Genomic DNA, 18209 nt, shown 5'->3' with positions numbered 1-18209 from the left:
AGATAGGTGATCCGACGGCGGCGCGAGGCGCGGCCACTTAGTGTGACTCTACGCACGCCGCTGCCGCAAGGGGCAGCACCTGCTCTGGGGCCACTTTTTCGCTCGCTTTGTTGGCGCTTTTATGGCCACGCGCGCGGCGAGGGGCTTTATTTCGATGCATATAAGTCGTTAGCCTGCTTAAAACGACTCTATTTGGTTGGAGGAACGTTCCTTTATATTTCTGCCGACATTCCGATTAACTCCGATGCGGCGAGCAGCGGCAAGCGCAGTGCGCCGTCTGCTCGAGCAGACGACGCGTCTCTCTCGTGTTGGAAATGACGGTATTTTGACAGTAAGTGGCATGAAACCTTCTACCTGCTCAGGATTTGGCGTCTGAATAACGAAAATTTGCACATGTTTAGGTATGGGTGTTTAAATGCTGACGGAGGTCGTAAATTATCCACTCGTGCCGCTGCTGCAAGGCCTCCTGAACACGTGCTGCCCCTAGCGGCGGCGCTCACTTACGGTCACACGAAGTGGCCGCTTTCTCTCGCCCTATCTTCTACTATCTTCTCCCGGGCTATAGATATAGCACAACCCACTACGGGGGATCGGCCATGAATCGGGCGGCAGTGGGAAGAAAAGAGCAGGCATTGATGTGAACCATATGATGACGTTCGACCGTCGTCGTCTTCGTCCAGCTGACCCGTTCGCACGCTCTTGCTCTGCAAGGTGAAAGGTTTGCGCGCTATGAGAGCGAGAGAGAGACGCATTCACGGAGCGGGTCTCCTGGCGCGGTGTCGGCATTGGAACGCGGTGTAGGTGTTGCAAGCTCCGCTATGCAACGCGCAATGACGGCCTAAGTCCGAGACGAGCGAAAAAAGAATGATCATCATCATGAGTAATAAGGTGAAAAGTTCGCGTGTGCTTCCGGAAAATGATGGTCTACGATCGCCCAGCTTCGCCGTTTCAAGCGTTGCGCAGCCGAGTGCAAGGTTAAGCGTTTTATTGCGATAGCAGTTATATGGACACTCAAGGAGCATTTCTGCCGTTGGCGTCGCCGTCACCGTGAGGTTCAGTATGACGTCAAAGGCGATGAAATCGTCGCCGCGCTCCGGACGCTGTATGTGCCAGTGAAACAGCGCGAGGGACGCGCGCTTTCACGGGAGCGAACGCACGTCGGAGAGCAAACCACACCTTCTGCGGGCGCGCGTGCTCTCTGAAGGGCTTGCAGAATTAAGCGTCTCTTCCTCCTTTACAATCACCATAGAGAGCAAACTCGACTCTTCCGTCGCGCAGAACGCGCAGAAAAGCCGCGGGGGGGGGGGGGGGCGGGAGGGAGGAGGGGAGGCGACGTCTAGCTGCGGCACCACATGCGTATTTTATAAAAAACGTTGCGAAGCGTTAAGGGGGGTAAGATTTCCGACGCTGCTCGACAAGTGTCCCATTCTGATCACGGCGAAAACCTCTGAGCCGCACCCAGAGGCACCGGCAACAGTCACCAACACCGCGCGCGTTGGGTGCGAACGCGGGCAAAACGCCGACTGCGTCGACAACAGTTCTGAGCGTTGCTGATGCTGCTGCATGTCCAAGTTTATACAGCTGCAAAAACTACTACTATCCTTACTCCGTATTGCTCTCTACTAATTTGCTATCGCTATTGATGCTTCGGATGTCCGGTGAAACTATGAAACTTTGATGCAAAGTTTGCTTTAAATTAATCTTTCTTATAGGTATTGCCCACATCCTCTGTGTGAGGAATGAATGTGCAAAATTTCATATCAATATATATTGTCAACGAAAAGTTATGAAGGTTTGCATACCATGAGGTGGAGAAAAATGTGTTTTGAGAAAAACATAAAAAGAAAGAAAAATATGTCACAAACAACACTGAGGCCTACGACGCACCAGCTTCATAGCTGAAGCCCTTACGAGATGCACTAGAGTCTCGTTTTTGCTCGTGGTGCTGCTCGGCGTAATCAAATGAAAACGGTAATTTGAATATTATTTATCTAAAAGAAATAGTATTTATTTTCGGCTTCACAACATGAGGGTATGGGTTAGGAAACTCAGCTGTAACTCCCAAACTAATGGTGATAGACGATAACATTTTTTGCACATGTTACTGAATGTTTGGGTATACATAAAATGTAAAAAGCAAAAAATCTAGAAAATTGACTTTTGAAGGAGGGCGACCACCTTAAAATCAGCCTGTATGGATTGCTCAGCTTTGGAGTCGAAGTCCTCGTTGTAGCAGCTTTCCAATAATGACGAATGACTGCACTCACCAGTATTCTTTACAGGTTGTATATTTCATAGACTTTGTTCTTATAATACCTTGTAGTGGAATAATATGCGTATGTAACAGCTGATCTGCCATTTTTGACTAAGTCACTAATTTTGGCTTGTGCCATAACCTTAGAGACTCTTCGAGACCCTCTCGAAATAGCGACTTTGGCACGAGAGAATCACGCGTACGATTTTGGCCTAATGTTGATTGAGAACATTTGGGCTGCTGTGCTGAAAGACATGTTTAATTCCATGATCGGTAACGCCTTTTTTGATAGCATTAGAGGCAGATTTCAGTCATACTGCAGGTTTTCATAGGGGAAACTTGAGATGTGGTGAGCTTACGGGATCCTATCAAAGTGTGCACAAACTTGCAAGAGACTATGATGTATAGAGAAACGTCACTTTGACAAGTAAAAGTGTGGCCACGACGAACGCGCCCGCAGTTGTCAAGACACAATATTCAAAGTATGCTAATACACGCTTAGAGCGCTAGTGGTGCTTAGTTCCGTCCAATTTTATTTCGACAATTTTATTCTCACGTAACCTTTGAAAGTTTTATCTTCCTTCCACCCTTTAACCACAGGCGTCTTTGACAGTCCCCCGTAGTGGGCATGCACCATGCTAAAGAGCGCAAGAGCGTGGTGCGTGTGTCACGTGCAGACGGCGAATAGAACACGAAGGGCTCGCGGCTGGGACGTGCATCGCAGATCTTCAGGAACTACCAACAACCACGATCGCAAATGGGCGACTCAGGCAAGTAAGTGAACCTCTCTGTGGCAACCATTCTCGTGGGGGTCGCGATCTGATGCGGGTGTCACAGGGTGCATTCCTATCGCGATTCAACACAATCGGGATAGAACTTCTCGATTGCTACTGAATCAGTTGCGTAAATGCGGGAAGGAGCCGATTGCGGTCGTGAAATTTCCTCCAGAACAGGCTCAATTGCGGTAAAAGTGCCCGGTGACACCAGATGTAAGAGCTTGAGCTCGTATTTAGGTAAACGCCAATATAGCGAGTGAGACTATCTTACAAGTCATGTCTTTACTAGCGGCTGCTCGAGTATGAAATCAAAATCCTATCGCTTCCTCAGAATTCATATTTGAAAGCGTGGTTGTGGAAACACTTTATTCGTGTTGAATACGATGCGACTTCCCTCTGGCACCCGTGGTTTCGTAGAAGATATTTCAAAATTTCGAATAATATTGTTACGATGTTACCACAGCCCGAGCGCGACATTCTGTCTGGAGCAGACGACAAAGAACACGGGTCTGTCTGGTGCTGGGGCTTTCCATCATCTTGGCTACTGTGCATTCTCAGTGTAATACAGTGTAAATAGTCGCGCCTTTCGTCTCAGCTACTGTGCTCTCAGTGTAAATACAGTGTCAATAGTCCTACCTTTCGTCTCGAGCTACTGTGCATCTCAGTGTAAATACAGTGTAATAGTTCCCGCCTAGGCCAAGCTCTCGCTGTTAATGCTGCGTCTATCGGCTTTCTCAATCTTTCCCACGTTATAATTTCGAATACCCCTTCCCTTTCTTCTCGTTGATCAGTTTGACAGTTCAGCGAATCTATCATGATGTCTTGAGTTTTACAATAAAGCTTTGCGCGGTCGTCACTCCTACAAGCGTAACCATGCGAACAGCAATTAAACTCGCAGTTCGATATCTCAAAACACTGGATACGCAAGAATATTCTGCCGAAGTGGAACTCTGTAGAAACACGACTGCCTCTAACTTTTCAATAAAAACGTGCCTGCTTACTGCAGCCAGTCAAAGGTAAATAAATTTTTGTTAAATGCACTGCTAACAGCGATAATGATGTCTCTCTTTGTGTCCCCCTCGCCACATAACCGTAGTGTATAGGTGGTCTTCACGTACATCTCAGCGCTTAATTAAAACAAAAGCTGTCAACTTCACTTTGATCCCCCTGTATGTTCCTCAGGAACGATCAACTTCACTTTGATCACCCTGTATGTTCCTCAGGCATGATGCTCAGTTAAGGATCATAAACGCTTTTCGAGTGCGTCTTTATTACCGACTGGCCTGTAGCGAAATGTGAAAAAACCCACTCAGTGTTGATTAGTGAACTCCGTGTTGATCACTTAGGTGATCAGGCGACAAGGTGGAGGAAGGTTCGCAAAGGGAAAAATTTAAATCCACCCTTTTGTGGTGAATCTCAAATAGCAGAGCGACCACCAATGAAAAAAGTTGGTCGCTGGTTGAAATCCCCGACCAGGGCGAATGTTTCTTCAACTACGAAGCTTTCTTTCTGATACGTTATGAAACTAGTCGTCTTCTCAAGTGCGCTCCTTGTCGCGAAAACCGACCTTCTGCAACAACCATGAGTTGGCAGAAACATCACTTACTTTCATCGTTGTGGGGCATTGTTGAAGTTTATGTTAATTAGCGTATTCAAAGCACATCATACCGGTGTCTTTCATCATCCGTGACGACATGATGGTCTATATAAAGATCTGTCATTGGAAATTATAATGTGGGAAAGATTGAGCAAGCAGTAAAAATGAACGCAGCATGAACTCAGTGAGAAGAAACTTGGAATAGGACAAGGAAAGATGTATGAAGTGAAACATAAGCAGGGTAATCTCATCAACAATTTCGATGACATAATAAAAGCAGAGGAAGCATTCTATACTTACTTGTCTGTAGAGTACCCAAGGTAGTCCCGCTAGCTTCATTCGAAGGAGTGGTGAACAGGACACAGAGGCTCCTTCTATAACTAGCGATGATGCTAGAAGGGACTTGCAAGGGTTGAGCAGGAGAAAGCGGCAGGAAAAGTTGGAATAAGAGTCGATTTATTCAAAGATATTGCTTGAAAAGCTTGCGGCCCTTTACACGCAATGCCTCATGACTACAAGTGTACAAGAGAACGGGAATAATGGAGAATTGAAAAATTATAAGATCAATACCTTGCTTTCAGTATTCTATAAATATTCGCCAAGATAATTTCCAATTGAATCACGGCAACATTTGACTTCAATGAACCAAGAGAACAGGCTGGCTTCCGGAAGGTATATTCTACAATAGACCACATTCGTGTCATCAATCATGTAATAGAGAAATCTGCGGAGTACCTTTCTATAGGGTTTTCATAGATTGTGAAAATGCATTTGATTCAGTAGAGATACGAGCAGTCATAGAGGCATCGCGTAATCAAGAAGTACCGGAGGTATACGTGAATATCTTGGTACATATCTGCAAAGATTCCACAGCTACCTCGGTGCTCCACAAAAAAAGTAGAAAAGTTCCTATCAAGAAAGGTGTCAGGCAAGTAGACACAACCCTCGCTAATCCTACTCACTGCATACTTAGAAGAAGTGTTCTGGCAATTTTACTACGAAGGCCCATGAGTGAGGATCAACGGCGAATATCTCACTAACCTTCCGTTTGCATATGACATTGTTCTGTTCAGCAACACTGGGCACGAAATACAACAAATGATTCAAGATATTAACACATAAAGCGTGAGAATGGGGTTGAAGATTAATATGCACAAGACAAAGTTAACATTCAACAGCCCTGGCAAGAGAACAGGAATTCAGGATCGCTAGTCAGCCTCTAGAGTCGGGACAGCCTCTACAGTATGTAGTTTATCTAGGTCATTACTCACAGGGGACCCTGACCATGAGAAGAACATTTTCAGAAGAATAAAATGGATTGTGCTGCACACGGCAGGTATATTCGTCATAAACGCGTCAGGACTGGGTAAGCTCCCAGTCCTGAATGGGAGCTCACCACTGTAGTTTAAACGAAAAGTGTGGAATCATTGCATTCTACCGGTTCTAACATATGGAGGTTAACAAAAGACCGCAAAAACAGCGATGGAACGAAAATGTTGGGTGTAACGTTCCAGCGACAGGAAAGAGTGGTCTGGATCAGAGAGGAAACAGGCATAACTTCTATACTATTTGAAAAATTAAACGAATAGACCTGGGCAGGCCCTGTAATGCGAAGCATAGGCAGAAAGTTTTCATTTTTCCGGGGGGCTGGGGCCTGACCCAGCTTTCCGAAAACCACCCATGTGTATATATATATATATATAGATATATATATATATATCGTTTAATACTAGTGACACTGGACACTTTGTGTGACCTCAGACGATTGCGCACTGAAGTGACCAGCGTATATGAGTATTTGAAAGACCTCAGAGTCTTTCGTTGAGTCATATGCACAAGTACACATGTATGAAAAGCAATGTAACGCCTTGTAAAAGATTTAATACAAAAGATAGAATCAAGAACATTTTCCTGAATAAAGGTTAGTTACTGAGAAGATAAGACATAACATATATAAGCATTAAACGATATCTAACAATTTCTGAACACAAGTTATGACTAGAATTATTAGCATAAGTATAATGTGATTTCATAACGCCATAGTTTCATTAAATGTCAAAGCATTCCTTATGACACTGGATCCGTTTTTTTCCGCGTGCCGTATCCAATTGTTGGTAATCATTGGGGATCCCATGATCAAGGGCGAGCAGGGATGGCTGCTAACTTCATGCGCGCTGTCCTCCTTCTTAGGCTGTTCTTCCGCCCCCCAAGTGTTGCAGATCGCATGGCCTAAGTAATGAGACAGGGGTAATTGGAGATCGCTCACCGAAGCCGTCCTGTAGTGGACATAAAGATATGCAGATGATGATGATGAATCTTATTTTCGGACTTACGGTGAATCGCATGGCTGTACGAACCGTTCGGCCCCGCTGCCGGCGTTCATCATCATAATGCCAGCGTTGTGATAGCGACTGCTCGTGGTCATCGAGCGGGACATTTAGAGGTTTACATGGTCCGTGCATTGCACACTGTTTGTTGTTTTAATTAGTGAGTAAATGTTATTACAATTCATATAGACGATATAACCAACGTACAGACTCGTGTGAGCGCCGCACTTTTTTGCCACAGTTTTCACGAGTATTACAAGGGATCGGGCCATTTTATCTAATTTTTCCAACCACGAGTATGAAATCCGCCGTAAACCTCCGCGATCACCTCCTCTCGCCATCTATAGTCGAGTAGAACTTTAGAAGCCATCGGCATTTGCCCGTCAAAGGTGGCTGGATGCGTACGAGCATGCATCCACCAATGGGCGCGCACTCTAGACCGATGTTATGAGCCGGACGGCCAGTGACCCCGCCGACGGAGGACATGGCAGCCCGCGCATCGAGCGGGGCCGAGTCGCGTCAGCGGGACATTCTTTAGTCGCGGTGAAAATCGGCTGCTGCGCTTCAGTGGTCCGGGCAGGCACGTCTCATGTCTTCTTAAGTTATAACCGACCTCTTTTTTATAGTTGCGACGCGCGAAAGTACGCTGCGCGAGAAAATTCGCAGAGAAGCAATCGCGCTGAACGCGATTGCTTCTCGGTTGGATTTTTAGAAAAAATACTTGCTTTCAAGTTGGGGTGCGGCTCTACGCGGATTTATACGGGAAGAATCTTTTTCGTGTAAATGTCTTATGCTTCGCTTTCGCCTTTCCGGCAAAACTGCAGCCTCTTTTTTTTTTTCCCGAGTCCTAGTAGAAGCTCTGCTGAGCATGGCTGCTATTGATTTTGATTTCGAGTGAATCCGGCATCGCCTCCTTCGGTTACCAAGTTAATATATTAATATATATATATATTATATATATATATATATATATATTTATGGGCCCTGCATGTACGTTGCGATATTTCCGTCCCCAATAAATGTTGAAAATTAAAATTTTTTTCATGAGTCACTAGCATTACCAACTGGAAAGAGAAGCAATGCTGAGACAGATATCAGTCACGTGTATTTCACACACCGTTGATAGAAGACTCTGCCGAAGGGGTCACTGAAGTCTGCAGGTATTTTTCAGTGTCCAAAAAGTGCGCAATGCAATTTGTAGCGAGTTGAATATACAGCAACATATTGATTCTCTAGACATAGGCTATCCATATCATTAGAAATAATTGTTAGTTGGCTACCTCTTTCTCTTTCAAAATATATAACTCTTGCCTGCGTACACATTGAAATGTAATATCTGCGCATGGTGTTCACACTGGAAATTAAAATACATGTTGAAGTGAAAAAATACGGATGAGGCAGCCGCCGTTGGTGCTTCTAATGCGCTTGTTTTCCTATTGCCAGGATTTTCAGAAATAAAGCGAAATTATGAATAAAAGCCGTGCACGTCCCCGTCAACATTGATGCAGTTAGCGTGTAGCTGCGAGGACATTTCTAGGGAAATGTAGAGGCAACTCAAAACAAACCATAAACGGTTTGGGTAACAGGACTCTGGTAATGACATTGTAGGATCGAGGGGGGGGGGGGCGGGGGGGCTTCAGCATCGCCGGGGGGGGGGGGGGCAGAGCCCCCCCTTGAGAGATCTCCGGATCGGCTCGAGGCCCGGAGCCCTCCTTCGTAGTCGGCGCCTATGATGCGTAGGGTAGATAACGGGCGGACTACTAGAGTTACAGAATGGGTGCAAAGAGAGGGAAGCGCAGTTGAGTACGGCAAAAACTAGGTGGCATGATGAAATAAGCGAATTTGCAGGTGGAAATTGAAATCAGGAAGTGCAAGACAGGGGTAAACGGAGATCACTGGGGGAGATACCTTCGTCCTGTATGACATAAAATTGGGCGTTTGATGATGACGAAGATACTGTCAACTTTCATCAAAGCTAACGGCCAGGAACTGTTTGAAAAGTGTTTATATGCAGTGTGAATAGTTTGCGCTTTCTCTTCCGGGTGTATCTGGAGGAAAAGACTAAAGCTAATGTGTGGTACGATGGCAAATCAGTTCTGCGGCATTCCTCAAAGTGGAGAAAGGTTCATAAGGAAAAAAAATGACATCCACCCGCATGTGGTAAAGCTCAAATGGCACAGCGACCGCCCCGGAACGGCGCTGGTCCGGGGACGAATCCCGAACCGGTACGAATTTTTCTTCAACTACGAATTGTAGTTTCAAAGAAACCTGTGGGTTTCCTTTGTAGAATCCTGATACATACGAGTGAATGTCATTTTTTTTGTCCTTTTGCGTGGAATTATGTAAAAGGGGTAGCCCAAGCATGGAAGAATTGTGTGAGATCACAAGCGCCGCGTCGACGTGTGTCAGGGTTTCCAGCTACATTTCAGCAAAGTGCCATGAATCACTCGAACAAAAAATAACGTTGTGCGCACCGTCGGCATCATGAGTTTTACAGGGTGACTTAAGTCAGAACATTTCGCTCTACATTGTAAAACATCGTGTGTAAATCCGAAATAACAAGAGTATAGCATTACTAGGGATGTACTTTTTTCTTTACTTATTAGAGCGCAGCTGTTAAGGGCTTGTTTTAGTAGACCGACCGTGCGTGTAGTAGACCGCCGGAGTGTACAACAATTCAGATGCGTTGCGGAACCTGCTGGCGTCGTATAAAACGTCAAGATGGCGGCGTTGTCAAACTTCTGGATCGTAAACAATTTCAGACGCGTCGCGCCACCACGTGGCGGCGTATAAAAAAAATGGGATGGCGGCGTTCGCGCTAACTTGTGGCCTCGTATGAAACGTCGGGATGGCGGCGTTTTAAACTTCGGGATCGTAAAAAACTTCTGCACCACACCGCGCTACTCGCAGCAGCTTATATTTGCTTCAGCATTACCGGACGTGGCTCAGCCTCGCGGGCACTCGAGCGCATCAGCGCTAGCACGCGCGCTGCGATTGGCGTGTCTCGTCTTCAAAAAAAAATAATAATAATCATAGTCTCTCCTCGTGGTCTGTGCCTTAGCACACATTGCTTCGGAGCCTCGCGCCCACTTCCGGCGCCGGCTGAAAGTTGCATCCCTCCAAACCGAAACGTACATCGCTCCGAAGCGTAGTGTCTCCTTGTGGCGCCAACTCAAATGTCCAGGGCTTCGCGAAGAAAAGGGAATGGGCGTGGCGGCGGCGGAAGGATACCAGCGACGATTAGCGGGCAGCGGATGCTAAGGCCAAGATTCGGCGGCAGGCGAAGTCCGATACGCTACGCCAGCCACGCGCCTGTGGAAGAAATTTGCCTAGTTCGGCGCGCACGCCGCGCGAGGCTAGCGCCATCTCTGTGTGTGGGAGCGCAACTTCACGGCCGCGCGAACAGCTATTTCCATGGCGCATGCGCATTCTCGCTTTCTGACAGCATGTTCCCGCGCCGTCCGAGTTGTGCGCGTTTTTTTTTTTTTTTTGACAGGACAAGACACTTTATTTGATACAACCAACTTACATAGTTGCCTAGGGGATCGACGTAAAGGCACATCATGCCTGACAGAGCGCCGATCACCCGCTTACACACACCTGAATAACCAGTCATGCATAAAAATGAACATAAGTTCGAAAAGAAAGCACATCGTGATTTTTTACATACGCAAACACAAAAAAGTACTTATATTCAGCTCTCGCTCCGTGTTGTTTGAGTGCCTTCACGGCATCGCGTTAACTTCACAGTCAGAAGATCGCACTCCTAGTGCTAGTGCGTCGGCTACGTCAAAGCCGGAAGCGGACCATGTACATACATCCTTACTTGCGCTGTCATCGTCCACGGACTTTGAGAAAGCCACAGCCGCACTTTCACTACGAGCACCGGAAGCCGCCATTTTGCCTTCTGCCCGCTGCCCCTACAGCACGCAGTGCGTTCTGGTCTAGCGGCAGCCGCGTGAAATAGAACATGTTCTATCTCCGCGGCGGCGGCGCTGAGCGCGCCCGACGCAACTGGGCACGGGGCGGCCGCTACGCCGTGACGCCAGACTGTAGATGGATCACTTTTCACCGGCGTTGCTAACCGCGCCGCACGTGGCCGCGCGCGGGCGTTACGCCGGACTATTATCTTGCCCGTAATAAGCGTAAGCGTGCGGCCCGCCAGCACCGCGAGGCGGAAAGACCTACGAAGCGTCCATGTGGCCCCGATCCGGCAAAATTGTAACGTTTCACTGGAGTAACCGTCAATCACCACACAACACAGCTTGGCTGGTAATCCACCTTCACAGAGTAGAACGGCACTGATTTTTTTAACACGAAAGTGTTTTATTCCGGGGTCCACCAAGACTTCACTGACGTATTTCCGTCACGGAAATACGTCATAGAACATAATACAAAGAAAGAAACCAGAAGAAAAAGTTCCACAAACATGCAAAATTTGGGAATCGAACCCACGACCTCTCGGTCCGCGACGATAGATCGCCGAGCGTTTAACCCATTGCGCCACAAACGCATTCGCAGAGAGCTACACAGACGCGCCTTATATATCTAACACTCCTCCGTGTACCCGCGCTCTTGCTCGGGGCGGTGCCGCCGCCTACGAGCAGAAAAGAGAAGTACTGCATTATGACACTAAAGCCCGGGATACATGGAGCGAACTTTCTCGACGAACTTCACGCGTCAAGTAACGACGCGGCGACACGACGCAGGATGTTTGCTGTGTTGCAATACATGCGGCGAACGCCGCCGCGCGTTGGCCGCCGTGTTGGCGGCGGTCCCGGCCGCCCGCTTCGAACTGAATTTGGCGTTGTCCTTGTAGAATTCACTTAGTTGGAAGCAAATGACTGCGTAAACGGCTTTCGCTTAGTCTCAGGCCGCTTCGACGACAGAGTATTATGGATAACCTTGAGTAGTTTTCGAGATCGCTTCTCGTTTCGAACGCGTCTAAGCCTAGCGAAAGAAATATCCGATGCCAACGTCATCTATCGGGGAAGTCGGGAGATAGGCATGACGACAGCATGTGGCCTCTGAGATCAGAAGATTTCTGTTGAAGGTTGTTGTAGAGAGCTTGCACTGCTTGTCTGTTTCCTCGCAGATCAGCGGATATGGGATGTACAAATACAACGCGATTCCTGAGAGATCATACTAGGAACTACTCAATCGGTGCAGAGACATGCAGACACGGCAACACCAACGCGATTGCAGACGACGCGAAAAGGCGCGCGCGCGCGAAACACCAGCATGCATTGCGACCGGAACTAGTGCCTCCTGATTGGCTGTCGTCCACCGCTGCGCGCTAGACGCTTCCGGCGGCGGCGTTCGCCCGACGAAAATGTTTGGACAGGCAGATCGGCTGCGGACGGCAAATTTCTTGACGCCGGCCGTCGGACGTTCGCCGCCCGACGAAGTTCTTCGCTCGGACGCCGGTTATTCGCTCCATGTATTCCGGCCTTAACGCGCACCGACAGTGAACGCTTCGGTGGTCTCAGCACTACGACGCCTCGATGCCAGCATTCGAAGGGACGCTGGCATCAAGAAGCACTACCAACGCCACCTAGGTGGCGTTCACCGTACTCAGCACAGCGGAGCGTGGCCTCCGCAATTAGCTCTGAAAATGTTTCTGAAGTTGATCGCGGAGGCTGCAATTACGACGCGCTGTACGCGCTGATTTGACTCGGTGACGATTCAGTTACGTGCTTTGTCTTGCGCGTTGTATTAGTGTGTCAGTTACGTGCTTCGTCTTTCGCGTTGTGCTAGCGTGTGCAGCGTAGTGCAGCTTCCATATGCACGACGGTTGCTCATGGTCATCGACGTTGGTAGTCGTGATGGAGGAGACGTGCCACCAGGCGTCAGCGTGGGTGCATCAACGCCTAAGGGCGCTTTAGCCACAAAACACCAATAGACATTATATATCAATGTGCAATAAACATTACACTACTTCTGTGAAGACACGTTTCACTTTCGTGTTCTATACCGATTCCTATATAAGAGGGATCAACCACATTTTTTTCCATGGGTGGCATGCTTCGTAAAGGCAAGAAATTATGCAACGCCGAATACGTGTACGCCGTTCAAGAAATAAGCGGAGAAGTTTTAGCGCGGTGTCAATCGCAAGTGAAGCGAGTCACGCACGTGCGAAGTTGAACTTCAGGTAAGGTTTGCACGCTGCTAGATTCAGGCGCACAAACGCGAGGAAATGCTTTCTATAAATTGATTCGCAACAGCGATAAGCAGACATGTGTACGGAACTGCTCGAGCGCACGACGGTACGCACCGCGACGGCAGCGGTCTTTCGATCAGCATGCCGCGGTGTACGAACTGCTCGAGCGCACGATCGTACGCGCCGCGACGGCAGCGGTCTTTCGACATGCCGCGAAACGGCGGGTCTCCTGCAATCTTTGTTGACTGCATGCCGCTAGACAAGTAATTATGCCTGCGCTGTAGTAGCGGCCATCTGTCCCTTTAGCAATTGATAAATAACTGATGCAATGCATATAAGCTCGCAGTAACGTACACTCGGCCACAAAATATTGCGGAGGGCGCGAGCGCGTGGCGAAGCGGTCCTCCTCTCCTTCTAGCGGCGCACCCCTGAGCCGCTATTCTGGACACGCGCTTCTGGACATTCCGCCATTTTCTTCGAGGCGTGACGTAGGCGCGACGCTTACAAAATGGCGCCGATAGCCCCGTTTCGCTTTCGTAACGTGACGCAAATTTGACGTTTCGCCTAAGAAACTGTAATGTAGGCATTGAACATAGCGTGGTTGATAAAGCAAAACAGTTTTCCTCCCCAGTGAAAATAAAGCAGCTAGCTCAAAGCGTACGATTATTCGATCAAAATCGTTTCTCGCTTCCGTCGTCTGCATGCGCGCAGGCTGTCGTCTGCTTCATTAGCTAGGATGCGTGTCCTCGGGAAACGGAATGAGTCATCGTATATTGGCGCGCACGCGCTTGCTTTCTACCTTGAGACAATATACGCGACCTGCCAGTGATGAACTGCGCCCGCTCTAGGCCGCGTTATCGCTATCTCGTGATCCGCAAGTGACTCAGCCCGACTCGTCTGGCTGAGAAGCGGCCAAATATCATAGATAGCGTTGCGCGCGCCACAGTTATCCGCTTGAGCGACGCAAACGCCGGCACTGCCATCTCTTGTGCACTTCGCCGCTTACTCGCACCGCGAGAGGAAACTTCAAGGCGCCGTCTTGCGTACATTTCTTTTTGTAAATTAAAAAGTCACCGTTGTCATAGCCTTTGATGACGCGAAAAGTCATTAATATTATTGATTACAATACAAACACAATAGTGAAAAGTGCGAAATGTCGCAGAAAGTTTGCTAGTTTCAACCAATATTATTTCAAATAAACGTGTTTTTAATAGAAATGATGGTTCAAAACACAAATGCCAACACCACCCGAGAGCGATGCAAATGCTATGAGCACGCGTTGTGAACAAAAGATTTTCATGGCCCCAAATGACAGGGAAAATGCGGCGATACGCATGCCTCTCGACTGACACTGCATATGGCCGCTCATTACCATAATTCGCGCGGCTCGTCGCACTACAAATTATGGCGGAAAATCTGTGCAATGGCGGCCCAGCGCAACGTCACGCAACGTCAAATTGACGTTTACGAAACGGCCCTTCCTGTGACGCTCTTCACGGGATATTCTTTCAGCCAATCAACAACTGACATGCCGGCTATCTTGAAACGCCACCACATATTCGCGAAATTGCAGATGCATTCCACGGGCTTCTGCACGCTACCGTACACTTTCTTTTTAAAGCGCTAAAGTCGCAATATAGGTGCTAAGGACCACACAAAAGTATTAGTCGATAAAATTTGCAGCTCCACGTCACGTTTCGTCATTCTGACGAAAACGCAAAATAGCATTTTGCAAAACTTCCGTTTCCCGGCACAAATTTCAAAACACGTGACCTCTGGACAGCCAATGAGACAGCCAAGATGGCGGATAATGGCGGCCGTGCAGCCGCCATGCGTGTCCAGAATAGAGCCCCTGGTTACAGTGAACTAGAAGTATTGGCTTCTAGTGCACTGTACCCTGGTGTCGCGCGAGACCGACGCTTGCGCGCATGGGCGTCCGTCCGTGTGCATGTTTCCGCGCTTGTATCTTGCGCGCCGGCAATATCCGAGTGCAGCCGCGAGGTGCGCTGTGGCGACTTGTCGTCGACAGCCCGCGCGGGTGCGGCCGCTTTTTGTCGAAACCACGACAGAGATCATCATTTTTTTTTGGTCGCTTGTCATCTAAAGGCATAGGCGAGAAGCCAGCGCAGTCTTTGCCAGCCCGTATACTAGGTTCATTACTCTGCCACGCTGTTCTGCGGAAGAACGTCCTGTTCTTAAAAAAAAAAAAAAAAAAGAACGAAGATTGGTCACGTAAAGGCGCATCGTAGAAAAAAAGACATGACGAAAAAAAAAAAAAAAAAAGGAACGAAGATTGGTCACGTAAAGGCGCATCGTAGAAAAAAAGACATGACTTGCGTTTGCGACCGGGCGATATATATCTGTGCTCGTGTTACGACAAAAAGCGGCCGCAGCGGTGCGGGCTGTCGAAGTCACCACAGAGCCAATCGCAAAAGGTGCACCTCGCGGCTACACTCGGATATTGCCGGCGCGCAAGGAACAAGCGCGGAAACATGCACGCTTGCAGTCACGGAAGGACGCGCATGCGCGCAAGCATCGGTCTCGACACCAGGGGTGCGCCGCTAGAAGGAGAGGAGGAGCGCTCCGCCACGCGCTCGCGCCCCCCGCAATATTTTGTGGCCGTGCTCCCTCAAGGGCTGCAGAAGATAGCGTCAACCTTTCCCTTTCCTCAAGAACCACTTATCATCGAGTGTACGTATACGTGCGAATCGCGCTGCAGCGCGAGCTCGTGCGCTGCTCGTTTGATGTAGCTTTTAATGACAGCGCTCGAACATCGATGTGCTGTAATCAACACTAGCTTGCTGTGCTGCCTCAACGTGCTGGCTTGAGGTCAAGGATGAGCATATTCAACTCTCTAACCTGTGCTGCTCGTAGTGGGGTAGTGAATTGTCACTGAATCAGCCCGTCATTTGCACACACCTGGTCACTTCACCACTTCGCACCGGTCGAATTGTTAATTGTCGCTGTGGCCGGGTCTCGAATCCTGAATCACCAGCCATACCTGCTGCTATGTCGGTCTTCCATTTCGCTTACCCAGCGCGACAAACTGCAGTTATCCAGCGCGCCCGACGCTCCACTTCGTGAGGCCTTGAAGGAAAACGGTAGAATCTGATGTTGGGATTCAGGCCTTCTTGTTCATGGCAGCCCACGACGCAGCAGTAACAACGGTGACGCTTTTTCGAGGCTGAGCTAGGTCTCTCCGGATCGGCGTCGCCGATGTCTTCTGCTTCCAGCATTACGTCCCACGGCACACGGAGAGTCCGTTTTCGTATAACTATAGGCTGCGGCCAGCTCGCAGCCTGGTCGCCATGGTCTGTGAAAAGTGACGAGCCTTTTCGCACTCGAAACAGGGCAGAAAAAAGTGCGAATCGACGCAAAACGCGGGCTGGAAACGTGCTTCGCCACAGCCAGGGCTCAATACTATCCAAGCTGGTACTACCCAGATGACGTTTTTCGCCGCCACCAGGCGCCGCTACTATACCTCAAACTCCAGCGCAAGACGCCCATAGCCGTTCGTAGCCGTGCCGAGAAGTTTTCAAGACGTTTTGTGTTTCGTGGGACTCGCTCTCGAGTAGCGGCGCGGCGGCTTTTGCGCCGCACTTCTCTTTTTTTCGGGAGTGACGCTCTTCTTCGGCTGCCCCATCTTCGCTGCGATGTGCTCGGCGGGGCTTTGGTGTCGCCGCGGCGTTGGCGCAGTGACGTCACGGCTTAGCTCCATGTCTGCGTAGCCGCGGCAGAGTGCACGGCACGGTGACGTCATGGCTCGTAAAGTTAAGGCGAAGTGATGCGGCGCGCGCGATGACGTCACGGCTCATGCAGCTGGGGCGAAGAAGCGTTGCTAGGCGACGCATGGTGACGTCATCGCCAGGCTGAGGTTTTGCGGCGTACACTCAACAGACCATCCTCAAGCTTAAACAGCTTTGCTCATAGGCGCTGACTACGGGGGAGGACTCCGGGGCTCGAGCGCCCTCCGTAGTTTTCCGGGGGGGGGTGCCCCCACCGGCGATGCTGAAGCCCCCCCCCCCCCCCCCCGTTCCTAAAATGTCATTACCAGAGTCCTGTTACCCAAACCGTCTATGGTTTCTTTTCAGTTGCCTCTACATTTTCCCTTAAAATGTTATTGTGGCTAAAAGCTACCTGCATGATTGTTGACGCGGACGTGCACGGCTTTTATTCATAATTTCGCTTCAACATGTTATTTTAATTTCCAGTGTGAACACCATGCAAAGACATATTTCAATGTGTACGCAGGACAAAATTTATGATATTTTGAAAGAGAAACAGGTAGCCAACTAACAATTATTTCTAATGATATGGATAGCCTATGTCTAGAGAATCATTATGTTGCTGTATGTTCAACTCGCTACAGATTGCTTTGCACTTTTTTGACACTGAAAAAGACCTGCAGACTTCAGTGACTCATTCGGCAGAGTCTTTATCAACGGTGTGAAATTCAAGTGAAGGATATGTGTCACAGTATTTCTTCTCTTTCCAGTAGGTAATGCTAGCGACTCATGAAAAAAAAAAACAGAATAATTTACAACATTTATTGGGGATGGAAATATCGCAACGTGCATGCAGAGGCCGGATTCACTCAAAATCAGAATCAATAGCAGTCATGCGCAGCAGAGCTTCTACTAGGACTCAGAAAAAGAAGAGGCTGCAGTTTTGCCGGAAAGGCGAAGCGAAGCATAAGACAATTACACGAAAAAGATTCTTCCCGTACAAATTCGCGTAAAAGCTGCAGCCCCAACTTGAAAGCAAATATATATATATATATATATATATATATATATATATTTAATCCAACCGAGAAGCAACCGCGTTCAGTGCGATTTCGATCGCGCTCCACTGCGAATTTTCTCGCGCAGCATACTTTCGCGCGTCGCAACTATATATAAAAAGAAGTCGCTTATAACTTAAGAAGACAGGAAAGGTGCCCCCTGAACACTGAAGCGCAGCAGCCGATTTCCACCTCGACTAAAGAAATAGTCCTGCTGACGCGACTCGGCCCAGCTCGAAGCGCGGGCTGCCATGTCCTCCGTCGGCGGGTCCGGCTCAGTCAGCTAAGGCGTTGCGCTGCTGAGCACGAGGT

This window comes from Dermacentor silvarum, chromosome 1, assembly GCF_013339745.2.
Source record: "Dermacentor silvarum isolate Dsil-2018 chromosome 1, BIME_Dsil_1.4, whole genome shotgun sequence".
Lineage (NCBI taxonomy): Eukaryota > Metazoa > Arthropoda > Arachnida > Ixodida > Ixodidae > Dermacentor > Dermacentor silvarum.
The sequence above is the reverse complement of the archived record's forward strand: the minus strand, read 5'-3'. Positions refer to the sequence as shown.